General features: G+C 35.6%; 1 pseudogene; it reads left to right on the forward strand.

Moving 5' to 3' along the window:
* Nucleotides 1–3,549: 3,549 nt before the first annotated feature.
* On the forward strand, nt 3,550–20,350 carry LOC127166176 (NLR family CARD domain-containing protein 3-like; annotated as a pseudogene).
* The last annotated feature ends 1,907 nt before the right edge of the window (nt 20,351–22,257 follow it).

Below are 22,257 nucleotides of genomic sequence, written 5' to 3' on the forward strand. Positions count from 1 at the left end.
AAGCACACATAGGGAAAAACCAACCAAACAGTCCACAGGGGTGTGACAAATCTATTTACCTTACAGGGGCGGTCAATCAGCAATTCTGTAAAAGACAACATCTGCCTTTGCATTGAACTTTGAGCGCCTAAAGTCAAAAAAAGTGAAATCATAAATAATCAATGGCCCCTTTAAGTACCCCTGAGATTTTAAAATAAATATTTTAATTATTAAGTATCACATTTGCACGTTTACGGTTCTCTGACACTGGTTAATAGTCATATGGTGTGCAGGAAAACATAAGATATTTACTGTTTTTTTAGTAGAATTATTTTGATTGTTATTTTAAAATGATTTATTTTAATTTTACATTTTAATAAAGAGAGGAATATATTTTCTCACTCTTTGTATTTTTACATAATTGTGGTACAAGATTCTCCTATTTAAATGTTGTATGTTGTATAAAAAAAAAGTAATTTGAATAAACGATTGCATTGCTAACGTAGGCTATACTTACCACTGTGGGGTACACACCGCCCCTTACGCACTATATGCGAATATCTAGCGAATAACCTAACATTATATGAAGTGAACGTCTTATGATTACTTATTTAGGTAACAAGACTGCACAAAACGCGCGCCGACGTGCGGATGAGGCTCGAGATCGCAAAGTGTAAGTGTTTAATCGGACGCTTTATAATGTATTTACGTGTAGCTACTTCACAGAAAAGGAAGATTTGTGAATTAAATGCTAATGTTAATCAAGGTCTCGACATTACAGGTGACTTCCGCATATTTTGCATTTTTAAATCAAATGAAGATGTCTCATTTGTGTTTCGTGTTGTCTGTGGTTCATTTTAGCATTTGTGTTAACGTAAGACTAGCATTGTCTCTTCGACTCTCGGGACCCGTTCAGCGCATTTATTTGTTTGTCATTTCCACACAGACTCATCTGTGACAGAGATCAAATTCTGTCTGTTCAGCTTTATCATGGGTGACACTAGGGATGAGCGAGTACAGCATTATCTGTATCTGTATCTGTATCTGTTAACCATATGAATTATCTGTATCTGTATCTGTACTCGGAGTGGGCGGGGCCTAACCCGGAAGTGGGTGGGATTTAACCTGGAAGTGGGTCATGTTGTATTGAAATGGGCGGGGCTTTAACCGGTATGTTATTTTAAGCATGCAATTGATATGGGTTGATCAGAAATTGTTATATTTATTGCTGATTAGAAAACTATTTACATGACAGCATCAGCATTGAGCTTCAGATCAGTGGTTTTGATCATGATAACAAACGAACTATATACAGAATAAGTTTTGCAACAATGAATACAACACATGCGGTTGCAATTACGATAAAATGTAATGAACAAGAGTTTTCATTTCAACATAACTTTCTTTTTTTTTTAACCTTGAGCAGTGTGGTTTTTTTATTTATTTATTTATTTATGTACATAAATAAATTTACATTTATTTATGTACATTATTTAATACAGAAAGAAAGTGTCAGACACTCAGTGCGTGAAGTAAAAAAAACTGGTCAGAGCCAGCTGACGGTTTAAAAAAGAAAAATAAATTCTCCGACAGGCAGAGACGCGAGTCGCTTTTACCAAGCACCACGTCTGAACAAACCCCACGTTTACCAAAACTCTACTGGTTAAAAAGTAAGTACTACAAACAAACCAAAGTAAAAAACAAAAGTGATGCTGAAGAAACCCTAAACGTTAACGGAAAAAAACCCGCAAACCTGAGTGACTGAGGGAGAGAACAGAGAGAGAGAGCGCGCTGTTCTCTTCTCTTCTCAGTGTTCTGTGTGTGTGTGAGCAGAGCGGGACACAGCAACACAATAAATCTGTATGTGTTAGTGATGCGCGGATGGCGGTTATATCCGCGGGCGCTGCGGACAATCCGCGGGTCGGGTGGGTCGGGTAATAAAAAATTGCATTCTGATTATTTGCGGGTGGTTCGCGGGTGGATGAGAAAAATCAATAATGACGCAAATATTAACTTTATTTTCTAACATATGTTTTAAATACTCGAGTAGGTTAATATGCAGTGGTGTGTATAACCCGCGTATACCCATTTCTTTATCAGTCGGCTCTGCGCACCCACTTCTAAATCCCCTCTGATGCGCATCATTCAGTAGTGTCCTGCATTAGCCAAAATCATGACAGGCCACCATTTGTAACTAAATCGTATGTGAATAAATGCAAATATTCGCTCAAAACACCCAGCAAAGACGGTAAGGACCCTAGCGCCGGCTTCCTTTGAAATATGTTTTATCATTGCACCTGATGCGCCTGATGCGCCCGCGCCCGCGCCGTCCGCGCCAGCACCACATTTGCTGCCTGTTCATACGCGAGAGCATGTCAAGAGAGGCACGCCGAGTATTAAAATAAAAATTATTATTGATTACTAATTTGAATCAGTACATTATACCGAAAACAATACGTCACGTCCAGATATCAGTTAACGTTATTCTTTTTAGCGTGGATTTGGCTTAAAAGCACGAGTGATTAAGCTTATAAGTGTTCATCACATTCATCATATCATCATGCAAAACTAAGAATTAGAATAATTGTAAATGACGATCGGGTGCGGGTCGGGTGCGGTTATCTAAATCAGAGAAAAATACAGGTGCGGGTGGGTGGCGGGCGGATCATTTATTTGGAGCTGCGGATTCCGGTGACGTTTAAGCTCATCCGCGCATCTCTAGTATGTGTGTTGACTAGCCTATCACAGAACGCAGACACAGTAAACTACCCAATGAGAATTTTTATTCAATCCTAGCACAGATATTGACTCGTATTACTCGTATGATACTCGTACTCGGCAAAAGTGCTTTATCCGTGCCGGATACTCGTTTCAGCCGAGTATCCGGCTCAACTCTAGGTGACACACAAACATCCAGAGATGAAGACTTTTCTCCAGGATGCGGGTACTTTGAAAACATACTATATTAAATCACCAATTTCTATTAAAGATGATCATCGTGTTTTATTATTTAAGTTTTTAAAAAAAAAAAATTTTAAAATAATAAGACCATAAAGCCACCTTACAAAGTATTTTTTTTTATATAAGAGATCCTTTATTAAAATGAATGCCAGTATTAAATCTGTTCAACAGAAGAAATCAGAACTATATAAGGTATTCATATTAAAACTTAGTCTGAGTTTTTTTTTTTTTTTAAACATAGTATAAATGGAAAAATCACAAGTGTTTTTAATAATAAATTAATATTAACAGCCTACAGTAATTCAAATGATTCTCTGTTATAGTTCAGTTCATCAGAAGAGATCAGAACCAGAGCCCAGCTGTGCGTCTATGAAGAGTGACCGGTCTATGGAGTATCCAATTAAGTTTAAGAGTGACGAAACAAGGTTTAAGTAAACATTTTTGTAAAAGAAATGATTATAGTAGGAAATATTTAAAACTAGACTGTCATAATTATACAGGAAAATAATAAATAAATAAATATGGGCAGAAATGTGGCTAGGAAATGCCGTAAATCTAATGACAATGAGCAGATATAGAGCACAAAGTAGAATCAAGGTCATGAGAAGAATGTCACCAATATCAAAGTATCTGATTCTTGATTCAAGGTCAGTCCTGCCACCCAGATCAGATATAACAAACCTCATCTGTAAGAAATATGACAAGTCTATGAATCAACCGCAGGACAGCAGGTATCCATTTTTTTTTTTATCACATATTACTCAAAAAGATTATTAGTAACTGACACATTTCATAAACCTTATATTTTGAGTGTATCATACACTGCAAAAAATGCTTTTCTTACTTAGATTTTTTTGTCTTGTTTCCAGCCAAAATATCTAAAAATTCTTAAATCAAGAAGGATTTTCTAGACAAATAAAAATTATCTTGTTTTCAGAAAAAAAGTACATTAAATTTAAGTGAGTTAAATTTAACTCTTTAACTTAAAATTTAACTTTTTATTTATTTATTTTATTTTATTTTATTATTATTATTATTTTATTTATTTTTTTTAAACAAGACAATAATTTTTACTTGTCTAGAAAATCCTTCTTGATTTAAGAATTTTTAGATATTGTGGCTGGAAACAAGACAAACATCTAAGTAAGAAAAGCATTTTTTGCAGTGTAATACAGAAAACAAACAAACAAAAAGACATTTTGCATTGTACATTTACCTCTGTAACTCATGTAATAATATGGTATTGTAATTTTACAGCCATGAGGTCCTCAGCATGTTTAGATCAACTCTGATGCAGAAGTTTGGGCGTCTGTATGAGGGAACAGCGGTGCAGGGAAACCCAACACTCCTGAATGAGATCTACACAGAGCTCTACATCACAGAGAGTGAGAGTGGAGAGATCAGTAATGAGCATGAGGTGAGACAGATTGAGACATAATCCAGGAGAGCAGCAACAGAGGACACAGCCATCAAATGCAATGACATCTTTAGACCTTTACCTGGACAAGACAAAGCCATCAGAACTGTGCTGACAAAGGGAGTCGCTGGCATTGGAAAAACAGTCTCTGTGCAGAAGTTCATCCTGGACTGGACTGAAGGGAAACAGAATCAGGACGTCCAGCTCATATTTCCACTTCCTTTCAGAGAAATTAACTTGATGAAGGACAAAACACTCAGTCTTTCAGATCTTCTTCACGTCTTTTTCCCTGAAACTAAAGAAATGGAAATATCCAGTGATGAATATAAAGTGTTGTTCATCTTTGATGGTCTGGATGAGTGTCGTCTGCCTCTGGACTTCAAGAGCAAAGTGAAACTGTGTAATATATCTGAATCAGCCTCAGTGGACGTGCTGCTGATGAACCTCATTGTGGGGAATCTGCTTCCCTCTGCTCTCATCTGGATCACCTCCAGACCAGCAGCAGCTGATCTCGTCCCCTCTGAGTGTGTCCATCGAGTGACAGAGGTGCGAGGCTTCAATGATCCACAGAAGGAGGAATACTTCAGGAAGAGAATCAGTGATCAGAGTCTGGCCAACAGGATCATCTCACACCTGAAGTCATCAAGGAGCCTCTACATCATGTGCCACATCCCAGTGTTCTGCTGGATCTCAGCCGCTGTTCTAGAGAAGATGTTGAGTCGGGCAGAGAGTGGAGAGATTCCCAAGACTCTCACTCAAATGTACACACACTTCCTGATTCTTCAGACCAACATCAAACGTGAGAAGGACTATGAGAAGAAGGTGACAGATGAAGACATGATCTTCAAACTGGGGAAAGTGGCTTTTGAGCAGCTTGTGAAAGGAAACCTGATCTTCTATGAGGAAGACCTGAGAGAGTGTGGCATTGATGTGACAGAAGCATCAGTGTATTCAGGATTGTGCACTCAGATCTTCAGAGAGGAGTTTGGCTTGTATCAGGGGAAAGTCTTCTGCTTTGTTCATCTGAGCATTCAGGAACATCTAGCAGCTCTATATGTGCACCTCTCCTGGACAAACAACAACAGAAATGTGTTTGACCAAATCACCAAACAGAGTTTGCGGTCTAAAGTGAAGGACTGGTTTCAGCTCATTTCATCAGAACATGTTTCATTATCTGAGCTGCATCAGAGAGCTGTGGATGAAGCTCTACTGAGTAAAAATGGACATCTGGATCTTTTCCTGCGGTTCCTTCTGGGATTGTCAGTGGAGTCTCATCAGATTCTCCTACAACAAATAATAATGCTGAAAAGCAGCAACTCTGACAGCAATGAGACAGAAACAGCTGAGTACATCAAGAAGAAGATCAGGACCACTGACTCTCCAGAGAAATCCATCAATCTGTTCCACTGTCTGAATGAATTGGGTGATCGTTCATTGGTGGAGGAAATACAGCAGTATCTGAAATCTGAAACAATAAAGGAAGCCAAACTCACTTCATCTCAGTGGTCAGCTGTAGTTTTTGTGTTGTTGACATCAGAAAAGGAGCTGAGTGAGTTTCGTCTTGATGAATTTGTTAAAATAAAGAATAAACAAGAAAATATGAAAGTTCTTCAACAGCTGCTGCCGGTGATTAAAGAATCCAGATCAGTCAGGTAAGTATGACTGAGAACAATCACTTCACTCATAAATGTTCAGTGCTGCAGATGTTGTCCAGTGTTTAGTGGCCAGTATTTTAATGTGTTTTATATTCAGTGACACTGTAAAATATTTCTCCAGACATTCAAACAAAGTCAGAGAGGTTGCATAAGAATAATCCAGGTTTACCAGTTATTAAAATGTTCTTATATATGAAGACTTAAGTATTTGTCATTTTTAAACCATTGGCAAATAAGGCCAAGCAGAAATCAAGACCAACCAAACAAGTGGAGAAGCAGTTCATATTTAGCCAGTGTTGGGGAAAGTTGCTTTTATAAAAAGTGCATTACAATATTGTGTTACTTCCTAAAAAAAGTAATTAATTATGTTACTTAGTTAATTTTTATGGAAAGTAATGCATTACATTACTTTTGCGTTACTTTTAAGGGCTTGCTTGTTGTTTTGTTTTTAATATGAAAAGTTATATTTTTAACTAAAAGCCCATTCACACCAAAGTGAAATGAATAAGCCCAGGCTGAAGGAAAAGTAAATTCGTGTCTGCACAGCTGAACACAGAAGAAGAAAGTTCAACACTCTTTAGCAATAATATAAATAAAAAAAAAAACAATAAAGCACAAATGTTAATTTATCCAAAGTCATTTTTCTTATTAGTATGGTTGAACTGGATTATCAAAGGTCAGCAGCAAAGACAATGGTTAATAAAATGGGATTAAATACATAAAGGATATTTGTGTTATTTAACATATTTAATTATTGCAGGTTTGCGTCATATTTGACAAAGTTTGCATTTCACTGTTTTAATTCATTTTGATGAAGACTGAATCTGTGTTTTTTTTTTTTGCAAGTGAGATGAGTAAATGTATGTTCACATTTAGTCTAGGACTACGGTATTATCAAGTTCACACAGCCGACAAAATGCCTCTGTACTTCCGATTTCTCTCAGTATGCATGGGGACAGGAGACTACTCAGTCAATAAATGGGAAAACAAACTGGCGTTACTTATTTGAATACATAACTCATAACTATATATATATTTCTACAGGGCTGGAAATGGGTCGAGGATGTGCGGGACAAAGTCCGGGGAGTGAATTTTTTTAACGGGGGGCGGGGGGGCGGCAGCATTTCAGTTCCAACTGGTTAGGTTTATTTAGAAATTAAAGTGATTTCTCTACTTTATCCATTCAAAAGATTATGAAAGTGATTCCAGTTCTGCACATAAATGTAGTGCAATGTAGCTCCAAATGGGGGCGGGAACTCCAAAAGTGGGCAAAACCTCCAAAATGGGGTGGAATCTCGTCGTGCAAAGACTTTCACCTTTGGTTCTGGCTTCAGCCAATTGTTAATGGCTAATGTTTCAAAATAAAACTTTATAAATTAAACATTGTTTCCATTTGTTTTAAAATAAAGCTAAATATGCTACATAAATAAATATACGAGCCCAAAGCTCGTGGCCAGTGGTGTTCGGACTGGAGTTAGAACCTCTGCTTAATGATATAAACGTGAATCTCCCGCGAGCCGTCACAGCACAGTGCAGGGGAAAGGTTTTACTCTATCGCTTTGTTTTAAGAAAGGGGGGCATCCCAGGACTTGAAATTCGCAGGGTAGGAGGGTGTAGTGACGCTGAGTGTAACTAAAAAGGTCCCACTGTCCGGTGAGGTCCAGTTGGGGAGTTACGGAACGGCCCGGCGATCTTATATTGCGTAATTTTATTAACTGTTTATCCACCACGCTATTCAGCACCCTGGAGCCAGTTTTACTGGTTAAGGTTAGGGTCAGGGTTTAGGGGTTAGCATTGTTTGTAGCATAGTGTAGGAAATCAACACTGTAATTGACACAACCAGTAAAACCTTTAGAATCAGCTGTGGGGCAGAGTTTGTGCTTGGATTGGGGGTGGATTGGGGGAAAAATTGCGCGTGCGTGTCGTGTGCCTGTCTGTCAATGGTAGGAAGCCACGCCCTATTTTGGAGCTCCCACCCCCTTTTGGAGTTCCCCACCCCCATTTGGAGATCTCCAGGCTGCAGTTATACCCTTCTCGAATATCTGTGTCTATGGTTCGCTGCGCAATACCTTTTTTGATTGGCCATAATATCTGCAGATTGCAGCCAATACAACAGAATAGAGACAATGTAAATAATAGATTCAGTATCTAGTGTAGAGAGCTTCATTAATTAAAGTTTGTGAGATCGTAATGAACTAAGACAAGTAACAGCTTTTTAATGATTATAATGGGAGTTTGCAAAAGTAAAACTTAATTTATACAACAGTTTTATACATTTTTTCAATTTTACACAAAGTTAATATTAATGTCTTACATTTTATGAACACTGTTGTCTGATTCCGATTAATTTTGTAAACAAAAATAGTTCCAAACCACGTCACACATCTGTAGTCTCACAGCGCTGTCTCATTTATGAATGAATCTACATTTTTTTAATCGATTGAATTATTCCATCACAAAGACTTTGACTTACTGCGACCTACTGGCGGATTCATCTCATAACATTGTTATTATGAAATGCGTTAATTGTTTATTAGTTATAATAAAAAATATATAATGAAATATAGGTAACACTTTATTTTAAGGGTCCAAAATAATGCATAGTTAAGCATTAATTAACGGTTAATTTGTTCACAGTTAAGCATTAGTTCAGCACAAACACACTAGTAATTAATGATTAATTTAACATTTTAAGGTTCCAAATGATGTATTAGTTAAGTATTAATAAACTAGTAATTCACGATTAACTTGTTTACAATTATGCATCAGATAAGCATGAACACATACATAAATAATGATTAACTGAACATATAGTAAGGGCATAATAGCCATTATTTACAAAGTATTAAACATTTAAAGACACATAAATAAGCAAAAATAAATAACAAAAATAAGCTAGTAATTAATAAATAACTGAATGTACAGTAAATACATGTTAGCCATTATTTACAACTTAATAAGCCATTATTATTATTATTATTATTATTATTATTATGGAGTGATCTAAATATATTTCTGTGATTTACCATCTTTTAAGTTAACCAAATAATAAGCTAGTAATTATGTTTATTTACTGCTGGTTTGCAATTATAAATGGCTAAAATAGTGTAATAAAGACTATTTTATGTATCAGGTTCTACAGTTCTGTTAAAGTTATATCCACATTAATTATGGCACTTATTAAGTGATTTTCAAGCTTATTTACCAGAATAAGCCAATAATTAAGGCTAAACTGCCATTAATACAGTACTAATAAAGCCAATTTGACCCCCTATTCTAAAGTGAAAGTTATATCCACATTAATTATGGCACTTATTAAGTGATTTTCAAGTTTATTTACCAGAATAATCCATTAATTCAGCCTGGTCTCACTGTTTATACGTAGGTATTTATACGTAACGTTAACGTTTAGGGACATAACGTAGATTTTTTAACTTTGTATTGATGCTAAAACATACAATTTAGACGTATTTCAACGTTTAAAACGTACAGATAGCTACGTATTTTTTTGTTAAAAAACGTAAAATATTTACGTATCTTTTATTTCATTAACATAAAACGTAACTGACCAAAACATGCAGGGAAATTGCCATTTATTAAGAATTTTGAATAAAAATATTTTTTATAGTCGCTAATCCCACTACTACCCCTAAACCTAATGTTAACCATAACTCTCTCTGTACAGTTATAAAGAAAACAAAACATGACAGTGCAATCACAATCATTGATTTATTACAAAAATATCAACAGCCGTACCAAAAAGTAATCCAAATGACGATGCATTTGGAGTCGCAGTCCTCTCTGGCAGAATGCAGTAGGTTTGTTTCAGTGGCGGCTACTGGTCTGTCAAATAGGGGGAAGCTCATTTTCGGCCTACATCGTAAAATTGTCTATTTATTTATTCACAAGAATGTGCCTTATTGTCATAAGTAAGTCACAATGCAAACAATCGTAAAAAAAAAAAGCTTTAGTTTTATTATGCAAAATATGATGTATTTTTTCTTTTAGTCAGATGCTACTATATAGTATAAATATTTTGCAATTTAAATAAGGTTATTATGGAGATTTATTTATTTATTTATTTCTAAAGTATTTTAATAGAAATATAAGGTTTCATTATGTTATGTTAAAATTTTTCAAGATTACTATATATATATATATATATATATATTAATTTATAGTCATCCTCCATGTTAATATTTAATGTAGTAATCTATATATATATATTGATTACTACATTAAATATTAACATGAATGAATGAATGAACGATCTAAAAAAAATATTAAACTCTGTAAAAGTGAAACAAGGAATGTGGTGTATAATTGTGTGAAATGTATGATGAAAATCAAGCAATTTCGCCAAGCAAATATAAAGAAATAGGTTGCAGCAGTTTTTATTTCGACTGAACTTGAGAAATCCGCGATGGGACTGAGCGCGAATAGCTTCAGCGATTCCTTATAGTACAAAATCGCTGTCAGTCAAAAGGAGATGCAATCTTTCGACAGACCCTCCAATCATCACGCAGAAGCTCGGAGTCCAGGCCAGCCCACTCCTCATTTGCTCCTCATTCACCCCCAGAGACGCTGAGCGTCCGTGGGCGGGACATAATCGCAGCGTTTATCCAATGACCGTCTAGTTTCAAAGCACTGAAAAAAAACGTTCAAAGCAGCCGCATTGAAGTCAATGGACGCTGGGCTTCAACGGGGGAAATGCACTGTGACGCTACGGGAATGTATGAGAAGAAAATCAAGTCAGCCGACCTGCTATATCTAACTGATTCTGAACGAACTCGTCTTTGAGATGAACGTTTTCTAACGCATTTTTAGTCAATAAAATGTTAATACAATAGTACATAATTTGACCATTAATTTTGTGACATTATAGGGGAAGCTGAGCTTCCCTTGCAGTCTTAAAGAAATCGCCACTGGTTTGTTTGAGGTGCTGGGCAGATTTTAAAATGATAATCGCTGAAAATAATATCCAGATTATTGTCTTGATCCACTCCGTGAATGCGCCCGCGCATCATTCAAACGCCAGAAACACGTCATGTCGTAATCTGTGACGAAGGCAGGCGGGAGCCAATGAGCGTTGTTTTTTTCCTGTCGTAAAACCTGTAGTCTCTAATGCGGCTATATGTGAATTTAGAAAATGCACTTCAGCGCGGGTTATAGCTGTTGCTGCTGGATTCGCTGTTCGGGATGGAGATGAAGATCGCCGGATAAAAGCTTGAATTTGGGTCTGTTCCTCGCAGTCGTATGGATTCTGAAGATCTGGATTACAGCGCATTTTGTAATTATGATGCGTGTTCAGTATATTTTATGGTTCTATTGTTAGTCGCAGCATGGTGTTGTCAAAACGAACGTATTGTACGTTAAAATTCTAACAATACGTATGTATTTGTACGTATAGATGCTGTAAATACTGCATTAAAAAAAACGTATTGTACGTTTTAGTGCCTGGAAAAACGTAAGTTGATGTACGTTTTGTAGAACCACATTTTACATAAAATACATACGAATTATCATGAGATCACGTATCATATCACGTAATTAATCACTTATTGCACTTATTATTATTATGGCACCATTAATTAATGGCAGTTCAGCCTTAATTATTGGCTCATTCTGGTCAATAAACTTCAATATCACTTAAGTGCCATAATTAATGTGGATATAAATTTCACTTTAGAATAGGGGGTCAAATTGGCTTTATTAGTACTGTATAAATGGCAGTTTAGTCTTAATTATTGGCTTATTCTAGTAAATAAACTTGAATATCACTTAATATTTGCCATAATTAATGTGGATATAACTTTCACTTTAGAATAGGGGGTCAAATTGGCTTTATTAGTACCGTATTAATGGCAGTTTAGCCGTAATTATTGGCTTATTCTGGTAAATGAACTTGAATATCACTTAATAAGTGCCATAATTATTGTGGATATAACTTTAACATTAGAACTGTAGAACCTGATGCATCAAATAGTCTTTATTACACTATTTTAGCCATTTATAATTGCAAACCAGCAGTAATTAAACATAATTACTAGTTTATTATTTGGTTAACTTAATAGATGGTAAATCACAGAAATATATTTACATCACTACAAAAAATATAAAAATAATAATAGCTTATTAAGTTGAAAATAATGGCTAACATGTATTTACTGTACATTCAGTTATTTATTAATTACTAGCTTATTTTTGTTATTTATTTTTGCTTACTTATGTGTTTTTAAACATTTAATAATTTGTAAATAATGGCTAATATGCCCTTACTATACGTTGAGTTAATCATTATTTATGTATGTGTTCATGCTTATCTGATGCATAATTGTGAACAAGTTAATTATGAATTACTAGTTTATTCATACTTAACTAATACATCATTTGGGAACCTTAAAATGTTAAATTAACCATTAATTGCTAGTGTGTTTGTGCTGAACTAATGCTTAACTGTGAACAAATTAACCGTTAATTAATGCTTAACTAATGCATTATTCTGGACCCTTAAAATAAAGTGTTACCGAAATATATAATGAAAATAAAGGGTTTTATAATTAAATACAACCGAAAGGTCATCTAAAATGACCATTGTTACACCCAGCACCCCTATATATATATATATATATAGTTTTGAGTTTTGACATTTTAGGGTGTCTGGAGTGATAAGAGCTTGTCTCAAACTTATAATATAAAACACATGAACTATCTGCCAGTTCACAGTCCAGATTAGTTTTAAACACATTAAACCAGTTAAAAGATATGTTTTACTTAATACATCAGTTACATATATATATATATATATATATATATTTTTTTTTTTTTTTTTTTTGTGAAAATTTGCCCATGAAACTTGAATAATTTGACATGAAGAAATGTACTGTATGTAGTTTTTCCTCATGCTATTAATTAATTAATTAATTTGTAATTGTAGTGTCTTTTTTGATAGCTATTTGATAGTGTTTCGCTATTTGATAGTGTATGATTTTCATCTCTCTACAGATTGATTGATTGCGGTGTCACAGGTCAAGGTTGTGCTGCTCTGGCTTCAGCTCTGAGATCAAACCCCTCACACCTGAGACAACTGGATCTGACCTGTAATAAACTAGGAGATTCAGTGAAGCTCCTTTCTGATGTCCTACAAAATCCTCATTGTAAACTGGAGAAACTATTGTAAGATCATAAAGTATATGACTCATGTATGCTATGTAGTGAGTAGTGTCATCAATTAAGACAGATTTTGGATGAGAGACATTTTACGTAAAATACAGTGCATATAAGAAATATTATTTATCCTGCTTGAATGAGACTTTGGATGCTCTATGATCATGTTTTGTGCTCTGTGGCATTTTTGATCTTAGTCTAACGATCCATCAAACAGTCATCTATGCCATCTAATGTGTTATTATAAACAGCAACTTAAACTACAAGGTAACATTAAGGCCTACATACCAGTATCTAAATATTTTATAATTGTATGCTATGGTAGGCCTACCACATGGCCGAACATGGCCAAAAATGTAACCATTTTAAAGAAAAAATTTTATTATAGGTCTTGGAGTAAGGGTGCCGTCATCTTGCAATATCACAGCTTGTGATGTCATGGGGTTGGTTTGCTCCATTGGCCAGTGAAGTAATATAGGCATTTCTTTACTTTTTGAACACACAAATGTTATTTTAGCACACAAATGTTTTTGGCTTTTACCATAATTTGGATGAATATCATCAAACTGTCTTCATCACAAAGTTTTGATCATGGTATCCCAAACATTGTTTTCATAATGCGAGGCGCAACGTGAAAAAAAAAACAACGTCTCATACAATATAGTTCATGTCACATCTTATTATGTCAGACCTTTCAGACATATTTGCATTACACTGGCTCGTTCACCAGTAGTGATGTGTAAGATATTTTATGTTCACCTGCAAATACAATTTGCTTCCCGCTGTTTAGTCTAATCACCTATCTACTGTAAATAATTGGGACAGTGCTGCTTTTTCAAGAAAGTTTATAATTCTCATGTGTTTTAACTCATTTATAAAACATTAAAGTGTTTTAAGCCATTCAAGTGTGAGGCAGTGCAAAAGAGATTTCAATGTGTTACTCACGCGCTGTGATAGATTGTTTCTGTCCACACAAATGCAAAAATGTAGCTCCGACAGCATGTGAGTACCAAATTGAGTTCTCTGTGCACTCAATGCACACAAAATTATGTCTTGATGAGTATCCACATAAACATATTGTTTCCGACGTGCTCTTAATCCCAATCCAGTTCACGACTTCTTCCACTCGAGACTACTCACCATATCTGCTCAAATGCATAAGCAATTGGACTTACTTCACCTTCCTCCATTTCAAAACAAGTGTGTGTTCAAAAGGTAAAAAAAAAATGTTTATAATACTTAACTGGTCAATGGAGCAAACCAACCCTGTGACATCACATACTGTGGTATTGCAAGATGGCAAACAAATCATCCTTTTTTTTCTTTCAAACGGTTACATTAATCGTGTTTGTTATATATGTCTTAATCAAAGTGGAAATCAGTTTACTAAATGATGTAAACTTGACTGACTGCTTCACTTCCACTTTAAGTTTTTACTTTCTCTTTAATAATGGATTCACATCTAAACTGATGTGATCTGAGAGAGTGAAGAATGTGTCATTGTTCTCTACAGGTTGAGTAAGTGTGGTGTCACAGATGGAGGTTGTGCTGCTCTGGCTTCAGCTCTGAGATCAAACCCCTCACACCTGAGAGAACTGGATCTGTCGTGGAATAAACTAGGAAGTTCAGTAAAACTGTTTTCTGATGTACTACAGAATCCTCACTGTAAACTGGAGATACTATGGTAAAATAATACATGACACAATGTAAAGTATACTGTATGTAAGTGCAAAACAAATTACAATTTTGAAAACAAAATAACAAATCCAAAAAGAAAAAAAAGATAATTTGTGACATTTTGTTCTACAACATAAACTGCACACACTCACACCTCAAACTGTCTTATCTAGTATTACAAACATACGCTTTCAAAAAACAAAAAAGCTTCAAAATTTGCATTTTTTGTATGAGCAGTTTACTCTGTAGAACAAATCATTAAAGTATTGTCAAATTATTTTATACTGAATACTTATCAGTGATTGGACAAGCATTTATTTTTAAATTGCCTGTAGGTGTATAAATTCCCATGTGTGTGTGAGGCTTGTAATAGATTGGCCATCCATTCATGGTATCGCCTGTCTGTGTCCTGAGATAGACTCCAGCTCCCCACATACCTGCAGACGATAAAGTGTTTTAGAAAATGAATGGATATTATTACATAATGTATTGTAATGGACTGCATTACACTGAGGTGTAAATATCTGCCATAAATAGTATCTCACAGTCCAGGTGATCTCAGGTTTCTCAAAACTGTACTTACACACACACACACACAAATCACTACTTCATACATATTAGTACAGATCTGAACATAGTAAAACTCTATGGAGTAGAACTCCATTCACTTGAATTGAATGGTGTCATTAACACCATGTTAATGTGCCCTAAGTTTCTACTTTCTCTTTAATAATGGATTCATTGCTAAACTGATCTGAGAGAGTGAAGTGTGTGTCATTGCTCTCTACAGCTTGAATGATTGTGGTGTCACAGATGAAGGTTGTGCTGCTCTGACTTCAGCTCTGAGATCAAACCCCTCACACCTGAGAAAACTGAATCTGTCTGATAATAAACTAAGAGATTCAGTGAATTCGCTTTTTGCTGTACTGAAGGATCCTCACTGTAAACTGGGGAGTCTGTGGTAAGATCATCTCTCTATGTTATCAGAAAAGTGTCTTTCAATGTAAATCCTGATGTTTACACTAGTGTGTTTTCGTTTTAAAACACAACTTTTGCAACGGTTATGTCTATTGTTTACACTACTCTGACATTTTCGACCCTTAAACAAAAACAGAGACTTTCAAAAACACTTTTGTAAATGATGACATGGCTGCCCACATTAGCTCTGTGTATCCTTGACGACTGTGTAAACAATAACATGATGCTCTTTGTTGTACCTGCCAGTGACTAGCAACCAACTTCAGTGAATGGTCACATGACATGCGTTTTCGGTTGTGTAGTGTGTACGGAGATTGTTTCTGAAACACAGTGAAAACACCAGATCTTACATTGTACATTAAGACCTTGAATATCTCTACTGAGTTAAACACATTCCTATTCAGTTTAACCGCCAGATGAGACCAAACGTGAAGTTATGAGTTAATGAATGAGATGCAATGGGTAACACGTGGTTCCTGTGAAGCAAATGTCCTCCTGTAGGTGTTTATTAGAGGTGTTTCTCCAGACAGATCCGTCCTTATATCACTATGAAACAATATCTCACATTCAGGTCTGTGTGTCTGTTCAGTCCTGAAGCACGTGACAGTTTCAGACAGCACCATTGAGCATCAACATGTATAAATCTCATTCTGTCAGCAGCAGTATGTGACAGTGCTTGTTGTTGTAATCTCACTCCTGCTCTAAGACCAAAGTCAATAGCAAACTATAGACACTTCAACTACAATTCACATTGTTATTGTTCTCTACAGTTTGAGAGATTGTGGTGTCACAGATGAAGGTTGTGCTGCTCTGGCTTCAGCTCTAAGATCGGTAACACTTTATTTTGATAGTCCACTTTAGACATTCTACTATTAGTAAGTAACTTTGCAACTGCATGTCAACTAGTCACTAGAGTATTAGTAGACTGTCTGCTTAATATCTTCTAACACTCTTCTAAACATGTCAACTTATTCTACTAACCCTAAACCTAACCTAACAGTCTGTTCTGAGAGTTAGTAGACCTGTAGCTGCAAATTAATAAGAATTAGTTGACATGTAGTTGCAAAGTTACTTATAGTTAGTAGAATGTCTAAAGTGGACTATCAAAATAAAGTGTAACCCTAAGATCAAACCCCTCACACCTGAGATGTCTGGATCTTATGGGAAATAATCTAGGAGAATCTGGAGTGAAGTTACTTTCTGATCTGAAGAATGATCCACATTATAAACTGGAAACATTCAATTGTTGTGAGTATATTATTATTTAAATCTTTTAAATTGACCCAAGTTTAGTATAAGACCTCCCTTGTGTATAACTGGAGAATATAAGACAATGATTAAGCTCCATTTTAGTGTCTGTATTTTAAACTGTGTTTAATTCTGTGATACGACTGATTCATGAATATATGAATATTTTCATATCTTCTAGTGACTCTTTGTTTAAATATAGAGGCGGTTGTTAATAGTTTACTGTAATTAATATATGATCAATTTTTCATCCATATCTCTGGCTGTAATATGAATATACTAATATCACTGGCTAATATAACTTTTTTCTGAAATTGATCTGCTGATGTGATGTGACAGCAGTAATGTCTCTTATGTGACTGTCTGTGTGTTTTATTGTAGGACTCTCAGTATTTCAATGTCAGTCCAGTTTCCTCAGGATCAGCTTCAGTCTGATAGCTTCTGTAGTTTCCTCCCACTCTACTGAACCTTCCTTCCCTCTGGTGGTTTATGCTGAAGCCGGTTCCTGGCCCTCTTCAGAGGTGTGCAAACTCATCTCGTTTGGTGGCGTCCAAATTGGTGGATTGGTCTGCCAGCCCTGTTTAGGACTCCACTACTAAACGCAGTGTACACTCCACCCACTGGTCCAAGGACAGCATGGCAGAAGGGTTCCTGCCTGTTACAGTCTTTCCTTTTATGCAACACAGCAAGACTAAACTAAATACATTTTCTTATATGTATTACCGCTTTGATTTCATCTGACTCCAATCGGAGATGGACATAAATACATGAAGATATAGGGTAAACGTACCTATTAAGCTCACATACCCATTAAGCACACTTCCATTTTTAAGCTCAGGTTTTAAAAAGAAAAAATAATGTATTATCCTACTTGATGTCTTAACCAACTGAGGTGTTTGTTACTACATGCCTCCTGTAATTTCAGGCCAATCAGACCATTGCACACTGTGATCTGGGTCTCCATGTGTTTACACTGTCTGGCGGCCATGTTTAAGCTTTTATTTTGGGTTTTACTATTCACTGTAAAATTAAGAGATTAATGTTTAGACTTTTGCATATTATAACCTGGAACTTGGATGTGGGAAATAATTACAGCTAGATCCAAAAGATAGTTTTGGCAACATAGCACCAATGCTACAGAACACAGTTAGCTGACTGGCTGTATAGAATTGTGTGCACCCCAGTTCAGTAAGTATCACTGAGAACAATCACTTCACTGTTAAAACATTAAGAAAATGCTTCATGAGCTTAAAAGCTTATAAATCTTCAGTGCTGCAGATGTTGTCCAGTGTTTAGTGGTCAGTATTTTGATGTGTTTTCAATACAGTGACACTGTAAAAAAATTCTCCAGGCATTTAAACAAAGTCAGAGAGATTGCACAAGAATAATTCAGGTTTACCAGTTATTAAAAATGTTCTTGCACATAAAAATGGAATTTAAATATTTGTCATTTTTAACCACTGGCAAATAAGGCCAAGCAGAAATCAAGACCAAACCAACAAGTGTACAAGCAGCTAATATATATAGTGTAGCTCAAAACTAAAATTTGACGTATCATTTAATGCAGCATACTTGAAACATACTCTTGAAGACAACAACTGAAATCTACAAGGTAGTTATTAATTGTAATTGATTATTTAGAGCTGGACTCAAACTATAATAAAACATAATAAAACATAACTATGTCAGTTCACAGTCCAGCATGCAGATTAGTTTTAAACACATTAAACTGAAAGATAAGTTAAATGTTTAATTTTACACATTCATTTAAATACATAATTCAATAACACATTCAGTCTTTTTTTTATTTATTTACTTATTATTTGTGTAAATTTGCCCATGAAACTTGTAAAAATGTGACATGAAGAACTGCATGTGTATGCAGTTTTCCTCATGCTATTAATTAATTAAATTGTATTGGAATTGCAAGTTGTTTGGTTGTTTTTTGTTTTGTTTTGTTTTGTTTTTGTTTTTATAGTTGTTTGATAGTGTTTCTCGTGTATGATTTTCATCTCTCTACAGGTTGATTGGTTGTGGTGTCACAGATGAAGATTGTGCTGCTCTGGCTTCAGCTTTGAGATCAAAACCCTCACACCTGACAGAACTGAATCTATCTGGGAATAAACTAAGAAGTTCTAGTATGAATCTGCTCTCTGCGGTACTGGAAACTGGCAAAACTGTGGTAAGATCATACAGCATTGGACCCAAACATGGTATGTAGTGAGTAGTGTCTTCAATTAAGACAGATTTTGCATTAGACATTTTACATAAAATACAGATATAGTGCATATATGACATATTATTTATCCTGCTTGAATGAGACTTTGGATGTTTGATGATCATGTTTTGTCCTCTATGGTATTTTCAATCTTAGTCCAATGATAGATCAAACATATTGATTTGTGCTTTAAGTTTGCACTTTCTCTTCAATTATTGATTCACAGATAATCTGATCTGATCTGAGGAAGTGAAGAGTGTCATTGTTCTCTTCAGGTTGAGTCATTGTGGTGTCACAGATGAAGGTTGTGCTTCTCTGGCTTCAGCTCTGAGATCAAACTTGGTGGTATATGCCGATGCTGGCTCCCGGCCCCTTCAGAGGTGTGCAATCTCATCTTGTTTGGCTGTGTACAAATTGGAGGATTTGTCTGCCAGCCCTAATTCTTTCCTTTTATGCAACACATTAAGAATAAAATAAATGCATTTTCCTATATGTATTACCTCTTTTATTTAATCTGACTCAAACCAGAGATGGGCATAAATACATTAAAATGTATTTAAAATAAAATTTCAAAATACTGTGTAGAAAAATGTATGTAAATACAAATACAATATTTTGTATTTTGAAAATACACGTGAAATTGGCCATCCAATGCAGGTATCTCTATAGGCTGAAATCTGTTTTGACCTATTTTGAAGCCCACTACTACTTTGACTGATTTCCAAAGGATTTAAAATATAAAATACAAAATAATATTTTGAATTTCAAATACTTATTTTACATGTATCTGAATTACTACTCATCCCTTCCCACAGCCAACCTCCACCCATACACATTCCACGCTTCTCTTCCTTCTGTCCCCTTACTGGGAACAAGGTCTCCAAAGTTCTCTGTGCCAGCCATCCTGCAGCCTGTCCCTTAGACCTGATCCCATCCCACCTCCAACAGGAGATCTCCCCATCACTGCTACCTGCTCTTACTCACATTAACACATCTCTCACTACTGGCAACCTTCCCACCGCATTTAAACAGGCCAAAAATACAACATAAAAACTACAAATCAGTCTGTCTCCTTCCTTCTCTGTCCAAAACTCTTGAAAGAGTTGTGTTCAATCAGCTCTCTGCTTTTTCCTTTTTTTTATTTTCCCCCCACAAAATAACCTACTTGATGACAACCACTCTGGCTTCAAATGTGGACACTCTTCATCAGGTAATCCCTGGGGTTTCTTAAAATTCTGAGCTTGCTCCTCTTCTTTTCTCTATTTACACAACCTCATAAAGGCACATGGTTTCTGCTACCACGGCTATGCAGATGATACTTTTTTTTCTTTCTTCTTCCAATCTGACATTTCGACAGGACATCCCCACTATCTCAGCTCACATCTCATCTTGGATGAAGCATCATTAACATAAACTTTTGAAAATGGAGCTCCTTTGTAATCCCTACCATCCCGTCAGATGACTTGTTCAACATCGCTGTTGAACTGGGGTCTACAAAACTAATGCCAGGGGTGTGTTTCCCAAAAGCATTATTAACCAAATATATGTCCGTTTCAATCTTAGCAATTTTAGCATGTCCTTAATAAGTGCTGTTTTTAAAGAGTGCCAGTGTGCATAAATGCGTAAGAGAACTCCAGAGTATGAGGTGCGATGGAAGCCATGATGAATCAAACACCAAACAAGAAACAAACAAATATTGTAGTCATCAGCTGCCATGTTCAAAACAGCAGCATCTCAGAGATCTCGAATTCGATGAATTAGTAGAAGTTATTACTCCACCACCTGCATGTGACGTCATTTATGACCGCCCTATATTGTTGAACCAATATGGTTTAAATGACGGAGGTGCGATCATATTCAGAATACAGTCATGACTAACCATTTAGTTTCTACAACAATGCATCACACTATGGTGGTTAACAGCGAGTTACACCTTTGTACGGGAAACAGCAAGTATCCTGGCGTTAGTTTGTGATGGCCATTTGAGATTTACGAGCCACATTTCAACAAAGCCCTAGTTGTGCAGAAAAATCAGACCTCTCCTGTCAAAGTACATTGTGCAGCTCCTCACCCAAGCTTTTGACATTTCAAACTCTTGCTGAATACTGCAATGCTCTATTGGCTTGCCTTCCAGCCAACATGACTAAACCGCTTCAGATGATTCACTCTGGAAAAAAAATAAAAAAGTGTAAAAATTGTATCTTTAGAGGTACAACAGCTTGTCACTGGGGCAGTACCTTCAAAAGGACACCTTTGTACCTTCTTTATCCCTAAAAGATTCATATTACTTTGATATTATTTTCCTCTAAACCATTAGATGGCAGAAAAACATGGAGTAGCACTTTCCGAAACATTCGCTTTTCAACATACACATGCAAAATTGTCTGATCTTTGGCACGATCGCAGGCAGCAGTGCAAAGTTGATTCTGCGCTTACTTGATCTAATATTTGATGTTTTTTTAAAATGCTGTAGATTTAAGTAGCAAATGAGAACCTCCAAAATTATTGAACATATTTTGAGACAAAGCTCGATTTTCAGTTATTTTGTAAAGATAATTAAAGCAACAGTTCTTAAATAACGAAAGAATAAAAGTATGGTATTTGGAGTAAAAATCGCCCCCCCTGCTGTTGGGGCTAAAGGGCACAATAATTAACATGATAATTAATAGACGGCTGACTTTTCCAGTTGTTGAAATGACATGGTTAGATTCAGATGGTAAATATCATATATTATGTTGGGTGTCCATCTTAGAAATAACCACCATGATTAGAATGAAACCATCATATTTAAAAACATGCTATTAATCATATCATATAATAAAATATCATTTGTTGTTACTACTGTAAATCTAAATTAAATTATTATGGGATCTCCTTCAGTGCTTTCAAAGCATTATTTTAATCTTATTTTAATCTTAAAGCATTATTTAAGATAAAGTATTTGTATTAATACTGTG

This window comes from Labeo rohita, chromosome 5, assembly GCF_022985175.1.
Source record: "Labeo rohita strain BAU-BD-2019 chromosome 5, IGBB_LRoh.1.0, whole genome shotgun sequence".
NCBI classification, from domain to species: Eukaryota; Metazoa; Chordata; class Actinopteri; order Cypriniformes; family Cyprinidae; genus Labeo; species Labeo rohita.